Genomic DNA, 13,302 nt, shown 5'->3' on the forward strand with positions numbered 1-13,302 from the left:
GGGTACTATAAAGATAGCGACCTGAATCACTTACCTGAAATTTCTTGCCTGCTTTCATGATTTTAGTCTTCTTTTTCAATGGGTGCATGATTTCCTGAAAAGTATGAATCTTCTGAGTACAGTTCATCTGGAAAAAACTGCCCTGTCCCATCTGCAGTTAATGAGATCAGCAGCCATCTTTTTTCTTCCATGATAACATGCTCTCCAAACAAAATCTGGATTTGCAAATCAGAGAGGCAAAGTTATCGAGTCTCCCTATTGCATAGAACAGTGGGAGGGCTAACCAAAATGTCTTTAGCGGTAACATTTGTAATAGTCTGTCCTGGAGATAACTGTTGGCAGCCTACCGCCTCAGCTGTATATGGGGACACACTGTCCCCACTCAGGCCCTTAAACTGACAGATTGCACGAGGTCCCAGCAGCAGCACCATCCCTCCTTGAAGGCCAAATCCTCACAGATTTGCCTGACTTCTAAAGAAAAAAAATTCTGTTACAAAAGTTTCTGTTATCTAATTACTTATACTGGGCTTTGTGCACATTAAACTCCTTGGGTTTACGGCTCTTCTACAAGTAGGAAATGGAGACAGACTTATATCTGAATTACAAAGCTGCAAAGCCAGTGAAATGAAAAACATTAATATAGCCATATCTACAAAGTTGTTCTTTTGGAATTTAATAGTTGTTCACAGCATGATTACCGTCGTCCTACCCACTCCAGAACAGGCTCTCTAGAATTCTGCCTGTCTTTAGGAGACCTGATTCTCACATGGTATTTCTCTTCAAACCCACTGGGGAGCCTGCCTTCCCTCAGCATGCCAAGACAGAAGCAGCTCTCATACTGAGGCAGAAACCTAGAAGATGCTTATATTAGGCTTTTTTTTTTCTTATTGGCTCCAAATTATAACATGAAGTTAAATTGTTCCTGAGAACATGTGGACCCCATCCCCCCGATCCATTACTTGGAAAGTTATTAACTTTGCAAGCAAACTGTTAAAAAGTTAACATAGCAACAACTTGATGCAAGTAGTGAGTCTCAGGGCGCCTGGGTGGCTGAGTCAGTTGACCATCTGACTCTTGATTTCGGCTCAGGTCATAATCTCACAGTTTGTAGTTTTGAGCCCCTTGTTGGGCTTTGGGCTGACAGGGTGGAGCCTCCTCTCTGCTCCTCCCCTGCTCACATTTCTTTCTCTCTCTCTCTTTCAGAATAAAATAAACTTTAAGAAAAGACTCCAACAACAATAAAGAACAATTAAAGAAAGAAAGAAGTGAGGCTCAAAAGCAAGATCCTTGCTGTCTCACCCAGAGTAAGGAGAGTGTGGTCCTGCCCCTCCAGCACCAGAGCCCCTCCCATCTCTGCTAAGGGGTTTAGGAACAGAAGAATCTGTGTTCCAAGCAGAGCCTAGGTGCACCAGGGGCAGAAAGCTTATGGGTCTTTAGGGGTTTTAATCATCATTGTCTGTTGATGCTTCCAGGGATTCTGGATTTGAGCATTGTCATCTGGCAGTAGGTCTCTCCAGATGAAGATAGGACTCTGCTGGGAGGAAAGGTATATGTCAAACTCTCTGCCATTCAAGAGTTTATATTCTAATTAGGAAATTTTTAATTTAAAAAACTGTATGTGCTCAAAAGACAGTGAAAACAAGTTTAAAAATTAAATCAAGGTAGGGGTCCCTGGGTGGCTCAGTCAGTTGAGCGTCCGACTTCGGCTCAGGTCATGATCTCGCGGTTTGTGAGTTCGTTGGGTTCTGTGCTAACAGCTCAGAGCCTGGAACCTGCTTTGGATTCTGTGTCTCCTCCTCTCTCTGCCCCTCCCCTGCTCATGCTCTGTTTCTCTGTCTCTCAATAATAAAAAAAGGTTAAAAAAATTAAATCGAGGCAACAAAGATTTTAAAGAGATTGTCACTGGTTTCTGTCTTATCTCATTACACTTCCCCATCCAGCCTCTGGACTGGCAGCTCTAAGAACGCATTGCCCTCTTCCTTTGCCTTGTCCATAGGCTGCTCCCGGGAACTTCAAAGCCCTCCTCCCCATTGTCACCTGGAAATTCCTTCCACTTAGCAGTTAGTATCACCTCCTCCAGGAAGCTCTCTTCAGCCCCAGACTGGAGACAGGTAATTGAAAGACCACATTGGCGAAACCTGGAAGACTGATGGTCCCTTGTAGACAGCAGGGTGCTTGGCTGGAGCTTTTATTTTTTCTTCTAAAGTAACTTTTACCCCCAACGTGGGGCCAGAACTCACAACCCCCACAGATCAAGAGTCACATTCTCTACTGACTGACCCAGCTATGTGCCCCTTGGCTGTAGCCTTTTTTTTTTTTTTTAATTATTTTTATTTTTTTAATGTTTATTTATTCTTGAGAGAGAGGGAGACACGGAATCTGAAGCAGCCTCCAGGCTCTGAGCTGTCAGCACAGATCCCAACATGGGCCTGAACGCACAAACTACAAGATCATGACCTGAGCCGAAGTCAGATGCTACACCAACTGAGCCACCATCCAGGCACCCCGGCTGTAGCTTTTTAAATGCTGACTTAGGTAAGGATTGGTCCCAAGGTGGCACGTGGCTGAGATAGCAGGTAATAGTCCATTGGCTCACCAAAAGCCTGCCAGCCAAGAGGGGTCTAATAAGCTATCCGTTTCCTAGACAAGCCCTTAAAAAACAGTGGGTCCTCAAAATGAAGTGTCCACACTCTTACCTACACTCCCCACCTGATTTCTTTATATTCCACATGAAAAAATTTTAAGTGTCTTAAAGGTGTTTGGGGAAGTGCTTACTTTTCTTGGGCAGTGACTTGTCCCTGCCCCCATGTGATCATCTTCTCCCTCGGCTTCCCTGTGTCGCTGCCTTTCTCTCCTTCCTAGCCTTGAGTCCGTCTCATGGAGCCAGGTGTAGAAACAAAAATTAGATTGGCTTCAAGTAAAGTCACTGCAGCCTGTTGTCCCCTTTGTGTGCCAGAGGAGGCAGTCATAGAGAACAGATTCTGGCAGAGCAGGTGAGGCTGGAAACCTTAATGGCTTGAGTCATGCTGGTAAGAGAATCACCCGCATCCTATTTATGGTTAATTCTGCTATTCTTTCTTCCTTCAAATATCTGAAGTGTATTTATTTTAACATCTCTTTTAGATTTTTCTAGTAGCTTTACTTTAGGAGGGAGTTCTCCCATTTAAGTATGTGAATTGTACTTAATGGCATTGGAGTTCTTCACATATATCCTACTCGTTCAAGAACTTTGTCGTTACATGACTTTGTGGAGGTCTCCATTTGGGGCAACTCCATTTGGTTGCCTCTGCTCAGGTTCTTTTTTTTTTTTAAGTTTATTTATTTTGAGAGAAAGAGAGCACGAGCAAGGGAGGGGAAGATGGAGAGAGAGGATCCCAAGCAGGCTCCATGCTATTAGCAAGGAGCCTGATGCAGGGCTCATCATAACCTGAGCTGAAATCAAGAGTTAGGCACCCAACCAACTGAGCTACCCAGGTGCCACTTTGTTAATTTTTAAAATAATCTCTTTGCTCACTTTTATTTTTCTAGTAGGCTTAAGCTGGTGTTTTGTTTTTGTTTTTGTTTTTTTTGATGTGCAATCATATGCTTTGTAAATAATGACAATTTTGCAACCTCCTTTCTATTAATTACACATTGTAATTCAGTCCTTTTCTATTGGCAGGAGCTTCTAGAATAATATTCAATAACACTGTTAGTATTAGGCCCTCTGTTGAATCTGACTTGATCAGAAATGTTTCTGGTGTTTTAGCATTTTAAACACATCCTGGCTTTGGTTTTGAGAAATACTTTCACTAAGATAAAGGAATACCTTTCATTTTCTTTCCTTTTTTTTTTTTGGAAAGATTTTGTTTATTATTTAGGAGAGAGACGGGGGGGGGGAGGGGAGAGAAAGAGAGAGAGAGAATATGAGTCTCAAGTAGTCTCCACGTTCAGTGCAGAGCCTGACACAGGACTCTATTCCACAACCTGGGGATCTCAATCTTAGCTGAAATCAAGAGTCAGACACTCAGGCACCCCTTAAAGATTTTATTTTTTTTATAATAATTTTTTTTAATGTTATTTTATTTTTGACAGAGACGGAGCATGAGCAGGGGAGGGGCAGAGAGAGAGGGAGACACAGAATCCGAAGCAGGCTCCAGGCTCTGAGCTGTCAGCACAGAGCCTGACACAAGGCTCGAACTCACAGACCGCGAGATCGTGACCTGAGCCAAAGTTGGACGCTCAACCGACTGAGCCATCCAGGCTCTCCTAAAGATTTTATTTTTAAGTAATCTCTACAGCCAATGTGGGACTGGAACTCACAACCCCGAGATGGAGAGTCACATGCTCTGCTGACACAGCCAGCCAGGCACCTCTATTTTCATTTTATTAAGAGGCTTATAAGGAGGAATAGGTGTACAAATCTTAATGAATGCGTTTTTTTTTTACATTTTTTTTAACGTTTATTTATTTTTTGAGACAGAGACAGAGCATGAACAGGGGAGGGGCAGAGAGAGAGGGAGACACAGAATCTGAAACGGGCTCCAGGCTCTGAGCTGTCAGCACAGAGCCCGACACAGGGCTTGAACTCACGGACTGTGAGATCATGACCTGAGCTGAAGTCAGACGCTTAACCGACTGAGCCACCCAGGCACCCCAATGAATGCATTTTTGATAGTAAAGTCTCTGACTTACTTAAGATTAATTTATATTACTAAATTTCTTAATACGAGACCATCCTTGATTCCTTGATTCCTTGATTCCTGAAATGAACTTTACTTGTCTTGGTGTGTTATTTAATGTACAGCTGGCTTGATTTGATATATACAATTTATATGTGGTTTGTGTGTGTATATTCTTAAACTTTTTCAACTTACTTTACAAGTAAAATTGTCTGCAGTTTTGTCTTTATTAGGTTCTCAGATCAGTCATTTGTCAGTTTTGTAAAATGAGTTAAGGTATTTCCTTTACGTCTCTATGCTCTTGAATAGTTTAAACAGCATCAAAAAATCTGTTCATTCAGTATTTGAAAGGTTCACATGTGAAATGATCTGGGGCTGATTGGAGGAGAATTGTGTTTATTTCTACATGTTATTGTTTAAGGTTTCCATGTGTTTCCAACCCAGTTTTGGGAATATGTAGTTTCATGAAAGATCATCAATTTTCGTTCAGACTTTCAAATGTATTAAGTTATAGTGGTATATAATGTCTCCTACTTATCTGTATTTCTGCTAACAAGTTTCCCTTTATCTTAATTTTGTGTTTTTGTGTTCTTTTCCATTTCTTCTGTAAAGCTAGCTAGCACACCCGTATGTTCAGCAATTCAGCTTTTTGATTTATAAACTCATTTTTTGTTTTTGTAATTATTGATTTCTGATTTTAATTTTACTGCTATCCTTATTTTACTTTCTTTGGGTTTATTTTATTGTTTTTCTGTCTTCTTGGAATAGATGACTCTTCATGTATTTTTTTCTGTTACCAGCAGTTACTGTATAATGGGATTTTCCTCCGAGGTAGTTATACGTGCCATGTATTGACCTCCAGGATATCACACCCACTGGAGGTGGCCTTTTGGGATTTACTTACTTCAGTGTGTTTTGCTACTTCAAACCTAAAGGACTAAATGAGAACCCTGGGTGAGATCTGAACGTGCAGAAATTGGGCACGAAAAGATTTCTTGGGTAATAGCAGACAAGACATTGTAAGCAAGTTCTCAGAGGCCAGAAAAGCATAGAGGTGGTGTCGAGCTAGAGGGTATGTCAAGCAGGGTAGTGATGGCTGTTTGGAAGCCAGACCAAACCGGATCTTAAATCCAGGGCTAGAGTTTAGAGAAATTCTGTAGGCAGTGGGGAGCCCTTGTTTAGAGTTGCATGCCCTGAGATCAGAAGGAGTTCAGGCAGGTGCCTGGACCAGGGTGTTGGACACAGTCAATAGTGTAGGGTGTCAGGCACTCCAGCATAGTCGTTACCCAAAGCCAGGTGGGTCAGGAAAAGGTGTTAGGAGTGGAAATGATTTGGATGAAAGTAATCATAGGAGTCCTGAGGATTCTGAGGAGAAAGGGGAAAAGCGTTGAGGATGAAACCTTTTTTTTTTTTTAAGTTTTAAATTTTAATTCCAGTGTGGTTGATAGTGTTATATTAGTTTCAGGTGTGCACTATAGTGACTTGACAATTCTATACATTATCCAGTGCTCATCTCCACAAGTGCCCTCCTTAATCCCCTTCACCTATTTGACCCATCCCCATCCCCCCCTCCCTTCTGGTAACCATCAGTTTATTCTCCAGGGTTAAGAGTGTCTTTCTTAGCTTGTGTCTCTCTTATCCTTCCTTTCTTCATTTTTTTTATTTCTTAAATTCCACAGATGAGTAAACTCATATGGCATTTGTCTTTCTCTCACTGACTTTGCTTAGCATTTTACTGTCTAGCTCCATCCATGTTATTGCAAATAGCAAGATTTCATTCTTTTTTATGGCTCAGTAATATTCTATTATATATATATATTCACCACATCTATCCATTCATCAATTGATGGGCACTTGGGCTGCTTTCATAATTTGACTATTGTAGATAATGCCACAGTAAACATAGGGGTGCATGTATCCCTTTGAATTAGTGTTCTTGTATTTCTTCAGTAAATGCCCAGTAGTGCAATTACTGGATCAGCTATTTTTAATGTTTTGAGGAGCCTCCATGCTGTTTCCTACAGTGGCTGCACCAGTTTGCATTCCCACCAAGAGTGCAGGAGGGTTCCTTTTTCTCTGCATCCTCACCGATACTTATTTCTTGTGTTGTTGATTTTAGCCATTCTGATAGGTGTGAGGTGATATCTCATCATAGTTTTGACTTGCATTTCCCTGATGATGAGTGATGTTGAGCATCTTTTCATGTTTGTGTTGGCCAGAGAATGAAGCCTTTAAAAAGGACTTAAAAAAAGAGGAGCCTATGGGTAGAGGCTGGTGGGGGTGGGGGTGAGGGGGCGGTGGGAAGACACCTGGTGGTCAGTGAAAGACCTGGGCCAAAGTCATCCTGACCTCCCCACACCCTTCACTCACTCCCTCCCAGGAGGTGGACACAGAAGCAGTAGGGCACGTCTGGGTGGGCTAGCACCCCTCCCCCCAGCTGGCCTTGGGTGGGGTAAATGCTCTGAGACTCCTTCCTCACCACCACCCCCCCACCTCCCCAGGAGCTGGTGGCAGCGATGGGGCACTCAGGGTTGGGGGCGGGTAGGGGGAAGGAAACAGGGGGAAGGGGTTCAGGCAGCCATGGACAGCTAGTTATTCACCAAAGAGCTGCATGTGTGTAAACAGCTTAACAGAACCAAGTACAGATGCTGTGCAAAAAGGCTAAGGAAATTTTAACAAAAGAATAAAATGTGCAAGAGGTTTGTTGTTCTGTTACCGTGTCGGAGATGTGCATGGTCAATTTCTTGAGCTTACTGAACTCTTCAGAACTGGTGGAAAATCACCAGGTACAAACTGTCTGTTCATGGGCGACTGTGTAGACAGAGGCTATTATTCAGTGGAGACTGTGACTCTCCTTGTGGCCTTAAAGGCGTATTACTCAGAACACATTACAATATTGAGAGGAAACCACGAAAGCTGTGAAATTACCCAAGTATATGGCTTTTATAATGAATGTCTGTGAAAGTTTAGAAATGTCAATGTTTGGAAATATGTTACAGATCTATCTGATTATCTTCTACTTACAACTTTAGTAGATGGACAGATATTCTGCCTCCACAGTGGCCTCTCTCCATCCCTAGATGTGCTGGGTCATATAAGAGACTTGGATCCTTTACAGGAAGTTCCACATGAGGGCCCAATGTGTGATGTGTAGTGGTCAGATCCAGATGATTGTGGTGGGTGGGGTATTTCACCATGTGGTGCTGGCTACACATGTGGATAAGACTTTTCTGAAACATTTAACCATGGGAATGGCCTCACACTGGCTTCTCGATCTCACCAGCTTGTAATGGAGGGATACAATTGGTGTCATGATTAGAATGTGGTTACCATTTTTAGTGCACCCAGTTACTGTTATCGTTGTGGGAACCAGGCTGCTCTCATGGAATTAGATGACACTTTAAAATACTCCTTCCTTGGGCGCCTGAGTGGCTCATTTGGTTGAGCATCTGACTTCCACTCAGGTCATGACCTCACGATCTCTGCTGTCAGCCCAGAGCCTGCTTCTGATCCTCTGTTCCCCTCTCTCTCTGCCCCTCCCCCATTGATGTGCGTGCTCTCTCTGTCTCTCAAAAATAAACATTTCAAAAAATAAAACAAAATAGGGGTGCCTGGGTGGCTCAGTCAGTTAAGCGTCCGACTTCAGCTCAGGTCACGATCTCACGGTCCGTGAGTTCAAGCCCCGCGTCGGGCTCTGGGCTGATGGCTCAGAGCCTGGAGCCTGCTTCTGATTCTGTGTCTCCCTCTCTCTCTGCCCCTCCCCTGTTCATGCTCTGTCTCTCTCTGTCTCAAAAATAAAAAAATAAACGTTAAAAAAATAAAATAAAATAAAAAATAAAACAAAATAAAAAAGATAAAATACTCCTTCCTTCAGTTTGACCCAGCACCTCATGGTTGTGCAACATGACCCAGCCTCATGTTGCACCCCAGACTACTGCCTATAAATTCCTCCTGGGGAAAACCTGCCTTTGTATGTGGAAGTATACCTGGCTTTTTAAATATGTATATATATTTAAAAACAAACAAAGCAACAGTAGTATCTATGTGCTTCCTAGACAGATTGGGATCTGTCTAGGTATTAAACCATATCATGGATCAAAATGTGCCATACTAATGATGAGCATTTAGCAGGATTTGAGACTGAAATTTAGTACAACGCTGTGTTCTAGTTTGGTCAGTCTTACCGGTTTGTCTGCTGTAGTTGTGGTAACCATTTTCCTCTGGATTATTCAAGCACAAAAGGTAAATAACTCCTTCATCTCCTTTTGCATTTATTTGCAAATTTTAGCTGTAGTGTTTAACTGGCATGGATTGATAGAGTTGGAGTTTTATTTTTAAGAAAAATTCACAAGCTAACTTCCCCTTAATCCATTAACTTTTATTTTATTGAAATGTATAGTTAAATTAACTGAAGAAAAAAAACTCTTGGGAATATGTTGTCATAACATTTTAATATGTTTCCCTTCGTTTAAACTAAATTATAGTTTTATTTTGATCTGCATATTTCTGTATATTTGTCATGACCGTCCTTGCATCCTATTTGGTGTACTGAGCAAATAAACTTTCCATTTTAAACAAAAACAAAGCAAAAAGAGAAGCCTGAGTTGGAGGTCTGAAGGAGGAGAACCAGAGAGATCAGAGTCCTAAAAGCAGGTGACAGAGCTACAATGAGTGAAGGAAGGAAAGAAGGCTTCCCTTATTCCCAATTCTACATTTTTTTTTTTTTAAAGTAAACTCTATGCCCATCGTGGGGCTTGAACTCATGACCCAAAGATCAAGAGTCCCATGCTCTACTGACTGAGCCAGCCAGCGCCCCAAATATTTATTTTTTTTAAGTAACCCCTCATTCTCAATTCTAAATGAGTAAATATGTATCACAGAGCGGCACTTGATGGGATGTAGGTTCCAGAAAGAATGGGCTTTTCACTCCTTCAGATCTTTTTATTTTATTCACAATTAACAAATGAGATGAGAGGATTGTTGATGTGGCTGAAGCTGGGGGGAGGTCAGCTCCCACCTCACCTGCTGGGTAGCACACATCCAGGAGAAATTGCTGACCTTGCCGACCGGTACCTTCATTTGGATAATATCAAAGAGAGGGCAGCTCGATTAAAAACAAACAAACAGGGAATGCTTCCCTCATTTCAGAGAGAAAGTTTGCTATAGATTTCCTATAAACCAAGTTCTTTCCTAGGGTGTTGAAAATACTATTCTATTGATAAAGATTGTGTATATGCTAAGCTTTTCCATGAAATGCTGTATAAAAACTGCTGTACGGGCCCTCAGTAAATGCTAGTCATCCCCTACCTCCCATTCCCAATAAGCTTCTAGGCATATCAGCCCTGGTGTTTCATCCCAGGGAACTGTGTTCTTCCTGTTTGGAAATTAGATTAGGTCTCCTTGTCTGGGCCAGATGCGTCTGTGTCTCTCCAGCAGAGGCTGTGTGCTGCATTACTTGACCTTTCTATCACACATCAGTACTCGCCCCTGCGGGGCTTGCTCATTTTGCCTGATGTCTGCAATAGCATAATCACTTCGGAAGATTCAGGGCAGGCCTCCTGCTTCCAGACTGCACACAGACCAGGAGGGGCATGGAAAAGGTCACCAGTGCAGTCATATGTGACTTGCCCATTGGCAAATGCTCACACAAACCATGGTAGGCTCTGGTTGAGAAGATTTTAAGCAGTTATTCCAGCCTAATGATGGAGTCAAGCATCAGAGGGAGATGGAAGGTGGAAGAGAAAGACCAAATGGCTTCCAATGGGACCAGTGACTAAAAATCAATCGTATTATGAGGGATGAGAGTTTCCTGTTGCAGGATTATTTTATAGCATCTTGATGAGAAACTGATAGGTGTCTGGGCACATCAGCTCTGAACCTCCCCGGCTCTCTTCTCCCTCAGTTGGGCCACCTGACTCCTGAGAGTTGAAACCTTCTACACCCACACAGCCACTATCTGCATTAATATGATGTTCCCATTCCACTGTCTTCATCAATATACATTAACTATTTCAGGAAACTGGCCCAGAAGATAAAAGTTGAAATAACTTATTCCTCAAAGTTTTAAAAAAAACCTATTTTTTAAAGTTTATTTATTTATTGTGAGAGAAAGAGCATGAATGGGAGAAGGGGCAGAGAGAGAGAGAGAGAGAGAGAGAGAGAGAGAGATGAGAGAGAGAATCCCAAGTGGGCTTCTTGCTGTCCACAGAGCCCAAAGCAGTGCTCGATCTCATGAACCATGAGATCATGACCTGAGCTGAAATCAAGAATTGGATGTTCAACTGACTGAGCCATCCAGGTGCCCCCCCCCAAAAAATATTTAAATGATCATTAAATTGTTCAATCAAATGACAATTTTAATTCCCAAGATTTTTTGAGCCCCTTACCTTAAAAATGCTCTCCTTGCTATGGACACCAATCTTAAATCGTCATATTGTGTTCCTAATCAAATGCTTTATTAAAAGAACTGTTGGGGGTGCTTCGGTGGCTCAGTCGGTTAAGAGTCCAGCTCTTGATTTTGACTCAGGTCATGATCTCACAGTGTGTGGTGACCTCGAGGAGCCTGCTTGGGATTCTTTCTCTCCGCTCCTCCCCCACTCGCATGTGTGCCCTCTCAAAATAAATAAATAAACTTTTAAAAACAAACCAAAACCAAAAAAACCCTGCTGAATTGCCTTAACCCAGACTCCAAAACCTCATAGACCTCCCACTTGGCTCTCCCCTCTCTAGGATGCTGCTAAGATGAAGTCTTACTGAGAAAAGGAATTCAGCCTTGTCGTATCAACATGTAGCTCTGGTGGTCCTTTGAAGAAGGCAGCATGTAACAATCTCATCTGTCATCCCAACCTCTCCCCAAGTTCTGGAACTGATTCTGACTTTGGACAAAGGGGATTTGGGTTAGAGCGTTTCTGGTCCAGTAGGACAAAGGCCTTGGTCTTATGTTCACTGTGCATAGTCCTAGGTGATCCAGCATGGGCCTACATATTAATTCAGTTTATTATTGTCTACTCTGTCCGGTCAGAAGCTACACAATGGGAATTAAAAGGTGAAGAAATATGAAGTCTCCCTACTTGCCCTCAGTCCACAACTTAGTATGAAAGAGAGACGTAAACAGATAAAATGCAATGTGCTATGTGCAATGACATTATGTAGAATAGTACTTCTTAAACAATTTGTGGTTAGAAATCATTCCCCTCCACCTCATCAACAGGTAAAACAGAAAAAAATGAACCATAGTTTAAAGAAAGCCCTTGCTAAAATGTGCTAAGAGACTGGCCTGACTTGGGAAAAGCCACTTCTTGTTGCCATCCTCTGTATAAGGGTGGCCTCTGGAAGTAGGGCTCCCACTGAGCCCTTATGAGATGGTATATGCGAAACCCTTTCGACTTGAGTAAAAGGGGTGTTTTCCCCTTTCTAGAACATGAAAATAGAATTAAATAATATGTGCAGCAGCTGAATCAGATTTTGACATCTACACACGAGTTCGTCTTTTTTTTTTTTTTTTAATTTTTTTTTTAACGTTTATTTATTTTTGAGACAGAGAGAGACAGAGCATGAACGGGGGAGGGGCAGAGAGAGAGGGAGACACAGAATCTGAAACAGGCTCCAGGCTCTGAGCAGTCAGCACAGAGCCTGACGCGGGGCTCGAACTCCATGAGATCATGACCTGAGCCGAAGTCGGCCGCTCAACCGACTGAGCCACCCAGGCGCCCCTAGTTCGTCTTTTCTAAGATCAAACCATTTCCTGAGCAGACACTGCTCCCTTTTACAGCCAGGAGAGTGGGTCCTACTAAAGATTTGGAAGAACCAAGGACCAGAAGATCAGTTAACTGAAAAATGGACAGGTCCTCACGATATGCTAACTAGCCCTACTTCAAAACTTGCAGGCATCAAACCACAGATTCATTACACCTGCATTAGGAAGGTACCTCCAGACAGCGACTTTTGTCAGGACTCAACGTGTAAGTGGGTGAGAACCCCCATGGAAGATTGCTGTCCATCTCAGAAGGAACTCAAGAAACAAAGGTCTCCTACCCTGTCAAAGTCTTCCATCCCAACATCCCTACGTCATCCCTGATCAGCAGGAAGTAGTTTACAGAAGACATGACCGTCATCCCTCCTCCTTCCGTTGAAATGGAATGGTGACTTGACATGGGGATTCAAAGGAGGACCCAGTCATTGCCCTGACTGACTCCATTTGCCTTTAACCTGTTCCTCTTAATCGCTTATTTTTTCCCTCCTGCTTATCTGTTAACTTCAGCAAGGGACCCAGCAGGCAAAACATCCTGTAATGGGCACCAAAACTAACCCCCCAAGCAATAATGACTATTCTGATGCCACCGTACCCCCCATAATTCACCCCATGACAGTGATCAACCCGACCTTTGCTGTTTAGCTGCATATACCCACCAATCTTTGTTCCATATATTCCCTACATAAACTTAGAAGTATTCTCAGCATCTTGAAGACAGTTCTTGGGGTGTTAGTCCACTGTCTTCTTGGTGTTGGTCTTACTGGAATAAACGTTCTTATTCGACCAGCACTTGTCTCTCTAGATTTTGTCAGCTGAGAGTGGACAAACCTTTGGGGCCTCCAGAGCCAGGGGCTCTCATGCCTTGGTCACTAGTAACAATGTAATAAG

General features: G+C 42.6%; 1 pseudogene; it reads left to right on the forward strand.

Annotated features, from left to right (window-relative positions):
* The first annotated feature begins 7,177 nt into the window (after window positions 1–7,177).
* On the forward strand, window positions 7,178–8,568 carry LOC122225892 (annotated as a pseudogene).
* Window positions 8,569–13,302: the final 4,734 nt, after the last annotated feature.

This window comes from Panthera leo, chromosome C1 (assembly GCF_018350215.1).
Source record: "Panthera leo isolate Ple1 chromosome C1, P.leo_Ple1_pat1.1, whole genome shotgun sequence".
Taxonomy (NCBI): Eukaryota; Metazoa; Chordata; class Mammalia; order Carnivora; family Felidae; genus Panthera; species Panthera leo.